The sequence below is a fragment of the Gossypium hirsutum genome, chromosome A07 (assembly GCF_007990345.1).
Source record: "Gossypium hirsutum isolate 1008001.06 chromosome A07, Gossypium_hirsutum_v2.1, whole genome shotgun sequence".
In the NCBI taxonomy this organism is placed as follows: Eukaryota; Viridiplantae; Streptophyta; class Magnoliopsida; order Malvales; family Malvaceae; genus Gossypium; species Gossypium hirsutum.
Genome location: NC_053430.1, coordinates 59484514 through 59502179, shown reverse-complemented (window position 1 = coordinate 59502179; position 17666 = coordinate 59484514). Strand labels below are relative to the sequence as shown.

Genomic DNA, 17666 nt, shown 5'->3' with positions numbered 1-17666 from the left:
CTTTCTTTCCTCTATTCGGCCAAAGGTGTTCAAGAATGAACACACATTTTTTTTTGTTTTCTTTCCTCAACTCACGGCAACAAGGGGGGTATGGATGAGACCATTTTTTTTTCATCACCCTTCCTTTTCATTGTTTAATTCCTTTCTTTAATTTATTTTAATTATCATGCTTAATATTTTATTTTCCTTACCATACATCACTAACACAACATGTTGGTGACATGTTTCCACCCATAGCATGGCCGGCCACTACATATTAGGGAGGGGGAATTTGACATGCAAGTCCCCTTTTTCTTCCACATGCACTAATAGGTCCTCATGCATTGACCTATCACATTTTAAAATTTTCTCATACAAGTCCTATTGACTAAATTCACATGCAATCGACTAAATCGAAGCTTGAAATTTTCACACATTCATGATTACATATTCTAGATAATAAACATCACATTCAAACCTTTCGGTGACTCGGTTTAGCGGTCCCGAAACCACTTCCCGACTAGGGTCAATTTTGGGCTGTCACATCAACTCAACTAGTTCGGATGCCCAAATATTCGAATCTATTCCTAAGGTTCAATGGGACTTTCCTCGCTCGTACTCCTTTACCAATCTCCTTGGAATACCCATGACGATACTTCGGTAGTCTTTCACATTTTTTCACATAATTCATAAAAATTTTTTGCATGTTGTCCACCAATGACCACAAAGCATAGAATTGCATGATAACAATCATAATATCGTATAAATAGCATTAAATGATTTAAAATAACAGTTATATTACAATATTTACATTTGAACTTACCTCGTATGCGAAAATTGTCATTTTTACCATTTTGTCCACAACTTGGTATTTTACCGATTTTAGCCCGAATTTCGTGTTTCCTTACTCTATCATTTCAAATATAGCCTAATTAGGACTCATATTATTCAAATCAACACAATTTTGCCCCTAAACTTTCACATATTTACACTTTTGCCCCAAATATCGTAAATTAAACTTCATCCTATTTTCTTATGTTTTATGATATGCTGATCATTTTTCCCTTCTACAGTAACATCCAATTCTCACTCTAACATGTACTTATGAACATTAGGTATTTTTACCGATTATGTCATTTCAGTCGTTTTTGCATAAAATCACTTAGCAAAAGTTGTTTAACACAATCTCAAGCTTCATATTCTACCATAAAACATCAAAATTCATGCATATCATTCATGGGTAAATTTTTAAATATACCCCCTAGCTCAAAATATTGGTAGAAACAGGTAAACCGAGCTATGGGGATTTCAAAAATGTAAAGAACATTAAAAACGGGCACATAAATCACTTACAATCAAGGCTTACAAGTGTTGAAACCCTAGCCATGGTGGAGAGCAAAATTTGGCACAACTTATGGAGATGATGATCATTTTTGTGTTATTTTTCCCATTTTATTTCATTTAATATCAAAATGACCAAAATGCCCTTCCTTATTAAACTTTCAAAAATTCTATCCATATCCAATTTTTGTCCATAAACTTAGAAATTGGTCAAATTTCTATTTAAGACCTCTTAATTAATATTTCAAATAATTTCATACTAGAAACTTCTAGAATGCAAATTTTGTAACTTATTCAATTTAGTCCCTAACTTCAAATTAAGCACTTTATGCATAGAATTTCTTCACGAAATTTTCACACAATCATGAAACCATATCATAGACCTCAAAATAATCATAAAATAATTATTTCTATCTCAGATTTGTGGTCCCAAAACCACTATTCCGATTAGGCCCTAATTCAGGATATCACAAAGAGTTTGTGATTTACAGTGATGCATTCTTGAATGGACTAGGCTATGTACTTATGCGGGAAGGAAAGGTTATCGTTTATGCTTCTTGACAGCTAAAGCCACATGTGAAAAATTATCCGATACATGATTTAGAACTAGCTGGCATTGTATTTGCGTTGAAAATCTAGAGACATCACTTGTATGGTGAGAAGTGCCAAATATTTACTGATCATAAAAGTTTGAAATACTTGATGATTCAGAAAAATTTGAACTTGAGGCAAAGAAGATGGCTAGAGTTGATTAAACATTATGAACTAGTGATCGATTATCACCCGGGTAAGGCAAACGTAGTTGCTGATGCTTTGAGTAGAAAATCTTTATTTGCATTAAGAGCTTTGAACACTAGTTTAACCTTATCGGATGATGATTCTATCTTAGCCGAATTAAGAGCTAAGCCAATGTTTCTTGAAAAAATTTGTGAAGCTCAAAAAGATGACAGTGAGTTGTAAGCCAAAAGAGCTCAGTGTGAGTTAGGCATATATTCAGATTTTTGATCAGTTCTGACGGTTGTTTAATGTTCAAAAATCAGATATCTGTACCAAAGAATGATGACCTTATTCAAAAGATCTTAGAGGAAGCACATAGCAGTTCCTTGTCTATTCATCCAAGTAGTACAAAAATGTATAATGATTTGAAGAAAATGTATTGGTGGGTAGGAATGAAGAGAGATATCTCAGAGTTTGTTTGTAGATGCTTGATCTGTCATTAGGTAAAAGTCAAACGTCAGGTACCTTTAGGTTTATTGCAGCCTGTTTAGTTCTTGAGTGGAAATGGGACTGAGTTGCCATGGATTTTGTGACAGGATTGTCGTTGACACCGAGAAAAAAGATGCAGTATGGGTTGTGATTGATAAGCTAATAAAGTCGGCTCATTTAATTCCAGTTTGCATGGATTATTCACTTGATAAGTTGGCTGAGTTGTATATTTCAGAGATAGTCAGACTACATGGAGTACCATTATCGATTATTTCAGATAGAGACCCGAGATTCACTTCGCAGTTTTGGAAGAAGTTACAGGAAGCTTTGGGCACAAAGTTAAGTTTTAGTATTGCTTTCCATCCTCAGACCGATGGTCAGTCAAAGAGAGTTATTCACATGCTTGAGGATATGCTCAGATGTTATGTCTTAGAATTTCAAGGTAGTTGGGAGAAATATTTGCCATTGGTAGAGTTTGCTTTTAATAATAGTTACCAGTCGAGTTTGAAAATGGCACCTTATGAAGCTTTGTATGGACGTAAATGTTGCAAACCTTTGTATTGGAGAGAGCTTAAAGAAAATCAGATTTACAGGGTTGATTTAGTTAAAGAAATTGAAGAGAAAGTGAAAGTTATCAGAGATTGCTTGAAAGCAGCTTCAGATAAACAGAAGCCATATGCAGATTTGAAAAGAAAAGAGATTGAGTATCAAGTTGGTGACAAAGTGTTCTTGAAAGTATCCCCTTTAGAAGAAAGTCTTTAGATTTAGCAAGAAAGGAAAACTAAGTCCATGTTTTATTGGACCGTTTGAGGTGGCTGAAAGAGTTGGACCATTAGCATATCGGTTAGCTTTGCCGCCAGAGTTAGAGAACATTCATGATGTGTTCCATGTGTCCATGTTACGTCATTACCGTTCTGATCTTTCACATGTGATTTCATAGATAGAGGTTGAGATTTAGCAAGATATGACTTATGGTCAAGAACCGGTAAAGACTTTAGCTCGAGAGGTCAAGAAACTAAGGAATAAAAGCATTGCACTTGTGAAAGTTTTATGGAATAGGCATGGGGCAAACGAGGCTACATGGGAGCCTAACGAGGTTATGCGAAAATAGTATCCAAATCTTTTCACAGGTAAGATTTTCGAGGACGAAAATCCCTAAAGGGGGGAGAAATGTAACATCCCAAAATAGGGCCTAAATGGAATAGTGGTTGCGAAACCAAGAATCTGAGATAGAAAAGTTTATTCTGATTAATTTTTATAATATACCGAGAGATTAGATGCATGTGTTAGAGTATCGATGGAAAATTTTATAGATAGCATGTTTAATTTACCTACTAGGGCTTAATTGAAAAAGTTGATAAAAAATGAGTTTTAGATGCTAAAGGATTAAATTGAAGAGTATAATTGAAGTAGAGGTCCTTAAATGGTAATTAGACCATTACGTTTTCATGGACAAAAATGAACATAGATAGATAAAAATAACTAAAGTTTTAATGAAGGGTATTTTAGTCATTTGGTAACTAAAAGATTAAAAAAGGGAAAAAGATGGTAAAATGTGCCCATCTTCTTCATTAGATCGAAATTTCAAGGGTTCTTCATAGCTAGGGTTTTGTTAAGCTTCCAAGCTTCATAGTAAGTGAGTCCAAGCCCCATTTTTAATGTTCTTTACGTTTTTAAAGTCTAGTAACTTGATTTAGCTTATTCTAGCAATAATTTAACCTAGGTTCATATTTGGAAAAATACTCATAGGTGAAATGTGTTTATTTTGATGTTTTATGGTGGAATATGAAGCTTGAAATTATATTAAACGACTTGAGCTAAGTTATTTTAAGTGAAAATAAGTAAAACGACATAATCAGTAAAAATACCTAATGGTCATAAGTACATATTAGAGAATGTTTCCGTAGGCAAATAAATGATTAGCATGCCACAAAACATAAGAATTAGGGATAAAATTCCATTTTCGAGCCTTGGGGAAAAAGTGTAAATATGCAAAAGTTTAGGGGCAAAATCATAATTTTCCCAAACTTAGAGTTAAGATCTGTTTTGAAAAATGTGAATATTTAAATAAGTTAAATTTGCTATTATAGATCAAGAAGAATGAAATTTAAGGTTAGATCGAGGAAAGAAAAAGGTTGAGGACTAAATCAAAATATTTGATTGTATTTTGTATCGAGGTAAGTTTGGGTAAATAAATGCAATGTTTATTTATTTATAATTAATGATGTTTTTTTTTCAGCATCTATATATTTATTTTTGAAATTTATTCCTTGATGATTGAAGTAAGAATTGACGGAGAAATGATACTTAAAAGCCCTGGTTGAACCTTAGGAATGTGCAGGATATAAATGTCATGACCTTAGGGTTTAAGGATACCAAGTAAGACCATGCCAAGGCATGGCATTGGTAAGTTTTACAAGGCAAGGAAATCATGTAAGACCGTGTCAAGACATGGCATTGATAAACTACGATAAGGCAAAGATCCCATGTAAGACCATGCCAATGCATGGCAATGGTGAGTTTATAAGGCAAGGATACCATGTAAGACCATGTCAAGACATGCCAATGGTAAGTTTAAAAGGAAAGGTACCTGTGTATCCTTAGTATTCCAAGTGGTTCAACGGAAAATTTAAAGAGTGTACCAAAGGGATGGTAAGATAAGTCCATGTTCGAAAGGTTCAAGTTGTCTTGATAATTCATTTAGAATGTTATTTATTTACATGCAAACTTACTAAGATTTATGCTTACTCCCTTTCTTTTCTCTCTTTTTTATAGTATCATAAAGCCAACTCAAAAAATCGTAAGGACGTCGGAGATCACCTCACACTATCAACGAGCTATCTCAGTATTTTGTGACTAGAAATACTTTATGGCATGTATAGGGACTTGGCTATTTTGTGTGTATGTCCTTACGATCTGATTAAAGAATGGCATGTGAATACTTGGTAATGATTAGCTTATGATAGAGCTAAATAAGAGCATGTTTTGGTATTATGTAAGCCTAAATGAGGTTTGATGCAAAGAAATTATGAAGGAGTAAGAGTTGGCCATGGAACAGTTAGGAAACAACAGTAGTGAAGTAGATTTGAAGAATCACTAAATATTTTAGCAATGGAATTAAATAGTTAATGTGATATAGAATTAAAGCTTATTGAGTCTATTTTCATAGGAAAGAAACAGCGCAAGAAAAGGAAGTCTATATTCTGAGATATTTAAATTTTTGTAAGACTGATTCAGAGTGACTTTGTGATCGCCTGGTCTAAGTTTGGAAAATCATTAAAAATTGTACAAAAATAATTATAACTTATAGTTTGTATGTCTAGATTACTTAGTGAGTATACTTCATTAGAAACTAATAGAAATGTTATATGATTTCTGTATAATACGATAATTGGTTTTTAGTGAAGAGAGGTCAGGTCAGCTGAACTGCAAAATAGGGGACAATTTAATGAATAAACTGTATTGATTGGCCAAACCAAAAATTCTGGAAAAATTCTGGTAAGAAGATATATGAGTATAGTTTCAGTTAAAATTTACGGATTTAAATTTTTAGTTTTTTAACTCAAGTTATAATTAATTTAGTGACTGTTTAGCAGATGGACAATTTTATTATGAATAGTGAAATAAATTGTTTTGATTTGTGTAAGTAATTGAAAAATTTTTAATGTCCCCGGTTTGGTCCTGAACCTTTCCAATTGCATGTTTTAGGGCTTCGAGGGCCCTTTTTAGGGATTTATTGGATGAATGCGAGCAAATTAATTTCTTAAAATAATTATGCCCTGAACAAGTAAGATAAGTCTGGTAAGCCTCGTGCTCGACTCCGGCGACGGTCTCGGGTAAGGGGTGTTACAAACAACAAAAGAGCACCATAAGGTGAAAAACTGGGTCATGCAAATCCTCTATCAGTTAATTCTTGTAACTAAGCTTTTAGTTATTTTAACTAATGTTGGTGCCATTTTGTACAGAGCTATCAATATCGGCGTTGCACCCGGTATTAATTTGATGCCAAATTCAACCTCTCGGATCAGTGGTAAACTCGATAACTCTTCAGAAACACATCTGAATACTCGCACACAACCGGCACTAATTCAATCTTCTTTTTAGTTACTTTCGTATCAAGCACATGTGCAAAATGAACTTCGCAACCGTTTCTCATATATTTCTAAGTTAACATTGATGAAATCACTGCTGGCAAACCATTTAGATCATCTGACTCAATTTGGATAATCTCATTATTATGACATCTCAAATCAATCATTGTTCATTTGCAATTCACAATAGCGTCATGCATCATTAACCAATCCATACCCAAGATTATATCAAACTCGTCAAAGGGCAACAACATCAAATTGGCAGGAAAGCAACTATCCCGTATCATCAATGGACAGTTCTTACACACTTTATCAACCAACACACACTTGCCTAAGGGGTTCGATACTCTAACTAAAAATTCAGTAGACTCTACAGGAAAAGTCTTACTGGATACTAAGTTCATACATACATATGAATGAGTTGATCCTGGACCTATCAATGTAATGACTTTAGTATCATAGAGAGTAAAAGTACCGGTAATAACATCTGGAGATGACGCTTCTTTGTGAGTGTGAATAGTGTAGGCTCTTGCAAGTACTCTAGCATCAGATCTCACAGCAGTGTCTCGTGTCACACCTCTACCACACCACTCACATTTCCCGTGTTTCTAGGTGGGCTACCTCTAACTGTAGTGTTACTCGGCGTCGTGTTTTGAGCATTATCTTTTTCAACTAACTCTGGGCAATTTTTAATAAAGTGATCTCGTGAACCACAACCGTAACAAGCTCTGTTATTATTTTTAACCCAAGAATCTCCAAAATTCTGTCTTCCACACTGTTGACACTCAGGATTAGCATCTATTACATTGCCAACACTAGATACTGATGTGGCTAGAGCTTTAGGGTTGGTGTATTGCTTCCCGTGATATCTATTCTTATATCCTATTGAAGTTTCGATTAGTTAAAATAGTTTCTAGATTCTTCGATGAAGAATGATAAGATTATTCATCAATCTCTTCCTTGAATTTCTTACCTCAGAATCAGCTTTTCTCTTTTCTTTACTGAGATCCTCAGCTTTACAAGCCCTCTCAACCAATACTACAAATTCTTTTAGTTCAAGTATCCCAACTAACAGCTTTATATCTTTATTCAACCAGTCAACCAATCTTTTACACATGATCTCTTCAGTAGACACATATTCCTGGCATATTTGCTTAATCGTACAAATTCTATTTCATACACAGTGACAGTCATTCGGCCCTATTTCAATTCCAGAAACTCTTTATGTTTCTGATCGAGATATCTCTGGCTTATGTACTTTTTTTGAAACTCAGTCTGAAAGAATTCCCAGGTAATTCATTCTCTAGGAACCACCGATGTCAATGTTTTCCACCAATGATATGTATTGTCTCTAAGCAAAGATACAACACACTTGATACATTCATCTGGAATACGCGACAATTGATCAAATACTCTAATCGTGTTCTCGAGCCAGAATTATGCTCTCTCTGCATCATCATCAACTATAGCCTAAAACTCTTCAGCCCAGTGCTTTTGAATCTTATCTACTGGCAGCTTATTCAATTGGATTGGATCTATTACTTGTGGCACAACTGGAACTTTTTGAGGAACAGGTGGGGTAGAGGTTGTTGAGCAGCCGGATTCGTTCGTATGAATTTCATGAACCACTTTCTCATCATTTTGAAGAAGGCTTGTTTAGCCTCTCCCCCCTGACTGCTAGAAATAGGCCTAGAATCGGTCGGCACTGCCTCTTGAGCGGAAGCGAGAGCATTACTTTCCATATCGTCAGCTATGGCTCGATCAGGATCCATTTGCTATATAAAACCACATTTTAACTGTCAGGAATCATCACACATCGCAGTTTATATATATGGAAAGTATAGCTAGACTCTCACATGCTACGTTAGTCTTAGACTCGACTAAACCATAGTTCTGATACCAATTAAATGTAACACCCCTAACTCGTATCTATTAACAGAATAGGGTTACGAGGCATTACCAGATAATACACCACATTAACATACATTTATGCATCCATTAACATAAAACATCCTTAGACATTCACATTGTCCCTTATAAGGCTTTACGAGACCTTAGAACATGCTTAAAAGTGGTTCGAGACTAAATCGATAACATTCACAAACCTTGAGATACATAGAAAATTTTCCAACATTTCAGTGTCACATACCCTTGTGAACAGGCACACGGATACTAGACACACCTGTGTTATAGGCAGTGTGAAAACAAGGCATACATACTGACTTCTACCATACGGCCAGAGACACGCCCGTGTTCCATGGCCGTGGGAAAATTAGGGAGGTTACTGACTTGGGTCACACGGCCGATCACACTCCCATGTGCAACACACGGCCAATAGACACGCCCATGTGTCTACACTATGTCAAAACTGTAGGGTATACTGCCTTAATTCGAAAGGGTACCCCAGGGGACACACGATCGTGTAACATAACTGTGTGTCACACATGGCTGAGACACACATCTGTGTCTCTGTTCGTATGGAAAAAAACAGGCCATTTGAAAAGTCAATTTGCCACCCTACAATCATGTACACATAGTAACCAATTTAGAACCATTTTCATACACTTATAGGTAACCAAAAACATACCAATTCACACACATAACATACCATCTATCATCAACCATTTTAACTACTCAATTCTACATTCAAAATATACCAAATCATTATGCCAAAATCATCACAACTTGCATATATTCCATATTCACTAATTCATCATAATATCACCTATTTCATATCACAAACACGCCATATCATCATCTCAAACCAAACCAACTCATAAAGCATTATACACATCACATAAAACACTTACCAAACACATAATTCAAGCCAACTTAATGGCTATATATACCACATTTATAAGCTAAATTTCATGGCTAATATCAAGACTCAAAACATACCAAAATAACACTAGCCTATACATGCCATATACCATATATACAAGTTTCAAAAGTACCAACAAATGATAGATAGTGTGACGACATTTCTTGATGATCCTCGAGTTCGAGCTAGCTTTGATTATCTATAAAACAAAGACAAATAACACACAGTAAGCTTCATAGCTTAGTAAGTTCGTACCAAATATACTCAACATGTAACACCCCCTAACCCGTATCCATCACCGAAGTGGGGTTATGAGGCATTACTATACTGTGCACAGCTTAAGTAAGTTAAACATTACTATTCATTTTTAAGATAATACAATTTCAATTATACAAATCAAATATGTTTTTTCTTTAACATCCAAATAATTAAAAAATTATAACATAGATTATTATATGATAGTTTCATGCACATATCTTAAGACATTAGATACATATATCAAATACATGCTAACATACCACTTTAAATTAATAAATAACAAACATATTTTTAATACAACATATACTACACATTTTAGTATACAACTATGAACCATTAATTAAACATAAAATACAACGCATAATACACCTTATTCACATGCTAATTTCATACATAATTAACACTCATATAACCAAATATACATTCTCATATCATTAATTAATATACTTAATTTTACTTATGGCCATTCGATTGCAATATTAACTTTACATTTCTTTTTACTATTCAAGTGGTCATAATTTAAATCACTAAATATATATATACACAAGAATCATACCAATCCATCTCATAAAATATGCCATAAAAACACATCAAAATATTTAATAACATAACCTAATATACATTATAACTAACATAACTTCTTTATCGAATTATATAACAAACATATCAAACACATATGTTCTTTGGATTGAGCTCATTAACTTGAACTACTTATAATGCAAATCATATCTTCCCAATACATCAATATAAAGCCACAACCGAAATATTTTTGTCTCTATATAATCATCATTCAACTCATTACCAAAACACATGACCAATCACCTCAATATATATATACTTTGAAATAATGTATATGTCAAACTAATGCATCATATGCAAGAATGTAAATATATATACAAATGTCGAATTATTAATCAAATATATTCATTATCTTATTTCAACATTTATTCAAATATACTCATAAACTAATTTTAAATCATTACTAACACATATAAAACATAATCAAATCATATTAAACATACTCATCAACTAATTTTAAACCATTACTAACACATATAAAACATAACCAAATCATATTAACCAAATGTAGCATAACAAACATAGTTCATACTATTATATATATCTTAGCCGATTCACTCAAACCACATCCAAAATCATCAACCAACTTCAATGAACAAAACACATATCACAAATATCATTCATCCATGGCACATAGCATTATAACCTAAATGAACTTAAACTATAACCAAACATAACCGAATTCAAGCATAGAAGTTAAGCCATTTTCGCATGGCTTAAATTATACATAAACCAAAATCCAACATTTCAAAAGTATAACCCAACCTATACATGCCATAGATTTGAAAGTTCACTTATAAAAATACCGAGAATAGTCGATGGTGTGATAGACAATCCCCGAGCTTGTAATTTGAATCCAAAATCTATAAAATAGAGGTAAACAAGAACACATAGAGTAAGATATTTAAGCTTAGTAAGTCATAAGCAAATAAACAACTAATTGACATAATCAATTCATTTAAACAAAACCAAATTATACTATCATAATCACTTTAAATCTTAAGCTTACAATTTCATGTATTATATATACTTTTACATATAAATTATTCATGGCCGAATGAACATATCTATACATTAACAAACTACCATTCAATTTCCAAGCCAAAATATCTTTATCATAACAAGTACATATACACTTATATGAATATATTCATAAATCAGAGTATAACAATCACATACATATTTATATTATATGGCTGAATATACCACCAACTGCACATATGTATACATTAGTAATGTAATAGCCCAATTTAGACCCTAATCGGAATGGTGGTTTCAGGACCATGAATTTGAGTTAGAAAAATATTTTAAAAATTATTTTCTGTTTATTTTGTGTGAATTTATATCTGTGAAATTTTCGTAATTTAATTTTATCGTTTAGGTATCCGATTAAATAAAAGGACTTAATCGCGTAAAATGAAAATTTGGTGGTTAGTTGTATAAAGTACCGAATTGTTATTGGCTTTTAAAGCTGAAGTATTAAAATTGTAAATAGACCATTTGATTAGGTAATGGCCGATGGTACCCATGAATTATGTGTTTAAGTTATTTAATTATAACAATTATATTAGTAATTAAATAAAATGTTAATATATATCATAATAAATCATAAGTAAAATACATATTATATTTATGTTCACCACCGAAATAACAAATAAGAAAGAAAAAAAGAAAAGAACTCGGTTCAGCCATCCTTTCAAGCTCAATCAAGGTTTATTTTTTGTTCGGTTTTTGATAATTTTTACGTTTTTTAGATCGTTCTTTCGAGTACTACAAAACACATGCTTAAATTTTTTATTTTGGTGAATATTTTGAGTTATGCCATTGTTGAGAGCTTGTGATTTTTGTTGTTTGATGATGAAATATGAAAGATATGTTTTAGGTTAACATGTTTTGTATTGGAGTTTTTGATGATTTTGAGTAATTAGGACTAAATTGCAAAAATAATATTTTGAGGGGATAAAATGTGAAATAAATGAAATATATGGATTCGTATGAGAGTGGGTAAAATCTAGCCCAACATGGGTATCTTGAAATTTTGTATATTTTGTGTTTTGTGCAATAGGGACTAAATTGTAAAAATTGTAAATGTTAAGGGTAAAATAGTGATTTTCTTATTCATGTGCTTTGGGATTAAATTGAATGAAAATATGTTTGAATGAGCTATATTTGAATATGTTTAGATCAAGAACTAAAGAAATCAAATTTGGACTGGGGAAAAACGAAAGTCGTCGACTAGCTGCCCTATTCCATTTTACATCGTCCGAGGTAAGTTTATAAGTAAATAGACGTGTTTAATGGTAGTTAAATGTTAATATTTCATGTTGGTTTAAAATGTGTGAATATATATAAGCTATGGCCAAATATGATTAAGCTTGGCTATTATATCCCTAGAAGGGTTTCGACCGAGTTACGACATCCGAAAGCCCCGTATGAACCTTAAGAATAGTTAGGATAAATATGTCATGACATAGGATTCCAATATATTTGTACGAGTAAGACCATGGCATCGATATGTGATTCTAATATGTGTTTATGAGTAAGACCGTGTCTGGGACAGTGGCATCGATATGTGACTACATGTAAGACCACGTCTGGGACGTTGGCATTGCACGACTTGTGTGTTTATCTGAGTGTCCTACCCAATTTTGAATGGTTCATCCGAGTACGATAAGGTGTGAACGTACATGTTGAATAAGCTAAATGACCATGTATGAAGTAGGTTAATATCACTTGTGATAAGGTAAGTAAGTACTTAATGTTTGATACAAATGATTTATGAGGTAAATGTTGAATATGTATAATTATAAAAGTGTGTTCGATCTTTATGGATACATTATGATTGTCTTCGAAATGATATGTGATATGTGTATAGATGTAACCATGTGTATTCGGCCATTTAGGTAATGTGTACATGATGATATATTATGATGCTTGAGTTGTGTTTATGAGTATAAGTATATTTGATTATCTAATGATATATTGGCCTTGTAAGTGAAATGTGAATTACATATATTGGTTATATATGCATTCGGCCAAGGTGGGAACTTTGTATAATGACAAAATATCATTTATGAAATTGGCAGTTTGAGACTAAGCATAATTATGCTAGTATAATTCGGTTTAGTTTAAAATGAGTTGGTTATATTACTAGATTGTTTACTTGCTTATGGATTAGTAAGCTATAATAGCTTACTCTGTGTGTGTATATTTCTGTTTTATAGATTTTAGGTTCATGTTTCAAGCTCGGGGATCATCAGCAAAGTCTATTACACTATCAACTGCTTTTGGTATTTATAAAGTTGCATTTTGGAACTATGGCATGTATAGGCTGGAACATATTTTTGGAAATGTTGAATTTGGTTATGTAATTAAAGCCATTCGAACATGGCTTGCTATTTATGTTTGGATTTAGTTTTATGAGTGCTTAGTTATAAGGTTTAGTAAGTTTGGTTTGATAATTTGGTTATGCTTGATAGTGGTTTAAATTCGTTTAGTTAAAGTGGGTAGTACTATGAATGGATTATGTTTGTGGTAAGTATTTCATGCATTGAGCTTTAATATTAGGTTCAAATTCGGTTTTGGTTGAGTCATGGTTTAAGTCTATTTGATTATTATGTCGTATGTCATGGTTGATCATTTTTGTGTTATTTTGGAAATGTATCTAAGTATATAAAACTTGTGAAGGTACTTTGTGTTCGGCTATATGTTTCCATTGGATGTTAATTAAGCTAATGTAGGTTATGTGATGTTAGGTAAAAAAAACCAAGACATATGCATGGTTTAAATTGAGTGGTCATTGATGGACTATATTAATGTTGTGAATGACACTTGAATTACGGTTTTGGTAAGTAAGACACATTGGGATTTAGATTTATATAAGCATTTGGGTTAATGATAAATGACATATGTGTACTTGGTAGACGGTCATGTTATGTTAGTTGAATTTTAAGAAATTCTACATGTATAAGTATATGTGCTTATATTATGGTTGATGTGTATATGTGCATCGCAATATAAATTCGTTTGATATTTAGAAGCTATTAAATATGTATAAATGAATTGAGTTAGCCAAGTAGACATAGAATTGAAATGGGTTATTTATAACCGAATGCTTGTTATTAAATTGTGTTAAAATGCAAACATATGGATCTCACATAGATTAAGACACTAATGCTATTGATTTATAACTTGTGTATATGCATGACTTAATTAAGAATAAAAATATAGGTTTAATATTCAATAATAAATTTATTGATATGTTATATATATTATGTATATGGATTAAATGATTTTAAATATATATATTTTGGATTATGTTTTATTTTAGCTTTGAGGTGAATGATAGTAAACTTGTGATTATATATTGCATTAAGTCATAAGCATTGATGTGATGTAAATCTTGAATTGCATTGAACGTATGATTCGCATTTTTAATATGGTTGCTAAATATAAATGATTATGACTTGAATTAATATGAAAATATTCGGAACTATACTTTTGTTTAGTAATGCCTCGTTACCCATTCCGGTGATGGATACGGGTTAGGAATGTTACATTTTATTGGTACCAGAGCTACGATTTAGTCAGTTCTAGGAATAACGTAACGTGTGTGAGTCTAGCTATATATGTGATAAACCGTAATTTATATATATTTTTACCCCATGTTTAACGCATTTTATGGATGATTTCCCATTACAATTGGTGAATTCAATGCTCTTAGTGCTTTAATTTCATGTTTTATACTTAGGAGAGTATAGGAGAGCGAAAGTAACAAGAAATGGGCCAAAAATAGAGAAAAATGGGCCAAAGTACGAATTCAACACGGCCTAGACCTCCTCACACGGGCAGACCACACGACCATGTTAATTTGGCAGATTCGAAGCACGGTTCACACGGGCATGTCACACGGGCGTGTCCTTACCGAGCCTAAGTTGAGTCCAATTCGAAAAAGGCCAATTTTGAGGGTTTCTAGGCATTCTAAAGCCTATAAATACACCCTAGAGGAGGAAAGTAAGGGACACACAGGGAGGGAGTAAGAAATTACTCTAAGGAAGCCGATTGATCCATCTCAGAAGCCGGATTCATCATCAAGACTGAAGATCTCTACTCAATTTCCCCTTCAGGAGTTTTGGGTTTTCTTTATGTTTTGTATTTTTATTATTCTGAGAAGTTTTCTTATTTAGTTATGAACCAAAACCCCTAAATACCTAAAGAAAATGAAACCTAAGATGAAACTTATTATTATTTTCTGAATTGTATGATAAATATTTAACTTGTTCTTAATTATGTATTCTTAATTCTTGTTTTGATATCCCAGGATACCGATTCAAGATAAACTCTTATTCAGAGGAGGAATAGACCCTGTCTAAGAGTACATTTGTCATAATTAAGCGGAGTTGATTGTGCACCTAGACATAGGGTGACAAGATTTTGCCAAATTAGGGTGAAACCTAATAAGGGGATCCATAGATCAAGTTAATGTAACCTTAGGGTCTTAATTAGAGAAAAGTCTCAATTATTCAATCTAGGGATTAGACATTATTAGTCTTGAATAGGGATAATAACATAACTTAGGGATCTCCACGGAACAAGTTAAATGAATAAATTGTCTGATTCGAAGCCAGAGTAACAAGTACAGTCTAGGTGGATTTTTCCTTAGGTATTATCTTAATTCAATTGATTTTCCCAAAAGCAATTCCCCAATTCCATTCTCTGTGAATTCTTAGATTAGTTAATTAGTTAGTTAAAACAAAACCCTCTTATTCTTAGGTTAGATAATAAAAAGTCAGTCATTACTAGTACTTTTAGTTCCTTTGGGTTCGACAATCCAGTCTTGCTAAAACTATACTACTGTTCGATAGGTACACTTGTCTACATCACAATAATAGTTAGTTTCAAGAACGATTAATTATAAATATTTAAAACCTATCACGAAATAACGCGATCAAGTTTTTGGCGCCGTTGCCGGGGAACTAAGATATTAGGAACGCTCAATTTTTATTACTTTAGCCATTTATTTTTCTTGCAATTTAATTTAATTTTATTATTATTATTTATTAATTTATTTTTTCTTTCTCTTGGCAGGTTTTTATGGTTTATGACTAGAAGAAACCCGTCAGAACTATTACTTTTTGACGAAGAAATCGATTGCACAGTTCGTAGAAACCAAAGAGAAATTAGGCGAAGCTTAAGATACACAGAAAGCGAGCAAGAAGATGATACTCAACCTCCAACTGAAGAGATGACTGAAAACCAAGACAATCAGCTACCTCATGTAATTGCGGTTAATCTAAATCCTGCTTCATGCACTTTGTATGATTATACTAAACCTTCTTTAACAGGATATGAATCGAGTATAGTTAGACTTGCTGTAGCTGCAAATACTTTTGAACTAAAACCTAACACTATTCAAATGATACAACAATTTGTTCAGTTTGATGGTTTGCAGGATGAGGATCCCAACGCTCACTTAGCAAACTTCTTGGAACTATGCGATACATTTAAAATTAATGGTGTTTCTGATGATGCCATTCATCTTCGATTATTCCATTTTTCATTGAGAAACAAAGCTAAACAGTGGTTGAACTCATTACCACGAGGGTCAATCACTACTTGGGAACAAATGACCGAAAAATTTCTATTAAAATATTTCTCGCCGGCCAAAACGGGCAAATTACATAATGATATCTCTTTGTTTGTGCAGATGGACTTAGAAACTCTTTACGATGCATGGGAGATAAATAAGGACTTACTGAGAACGTGCCCTCACCATGGGTTACTGCTTTGGCTTCAGGTTCAAACGTTCCATAATGGCCTGAATCCTTCGACTCGGTACATGGTTGACGCAATTGTTGGAGGAACCATCAATAATAAAACACCTGAAGATGCTTATGGGTTTATAGAGGAGATGTCACTGAATAAATATTAGTGGCAAATCATGAGGACAAAACCAATGAAAACAACCGGTGTTTATAATGTCAATTCGGTCACCATGCTCTCTAATCAGGTAGAACTCTTGAATAAGAAAATTGATGATTTTATTAGTTCTTCACAGGTTCACCCAGTAATGCAGTGTGAAGCAAGTGGAGGTGGATCAAGCAATTCAGAATACCAACCTTATGGGCACAACATGGATAACGAGCAGTTAAATTACATCGGTAATAATTCTCGATCTCAAAACAATCCATATAGTAATACTTACAATGCAGGTTGGAGGAACCATCAATAATAAAACACCTGAAGATGCTTATGGGTTTATAGAGGAGATGTCACTGAATAAATATTAGTGGCAAGTCATGAGGACAAAACCAATGAAAACAGCCGGTGTTTATAATGTCAATTCGGTCACCATGCTCTCTAATCAGGTAGAACTCTTGAATAAGAAAATT

At 33.1% G+C, this 17666-nt stretch overlaps 1 non-coding gene across 1 annotated transcript; it reads right to left on the bottom strand.

The window, feature by feature from the left end:
• Nucleotides 1–16949: 16949 nt before the first annotated feature.
• On the bottom strand, nucleotides 16950–17055 carry LOC121203814 (small nucleolar RNA R71). Its single transcript, XR_005898749.1, has one exon. It is a non-coding gene; the product is annotated as a small nucleolar RNA R71 (small nucleolar RNA).
• Nucleotides 17056–17666: the final 611 nt, after the last annotated feature.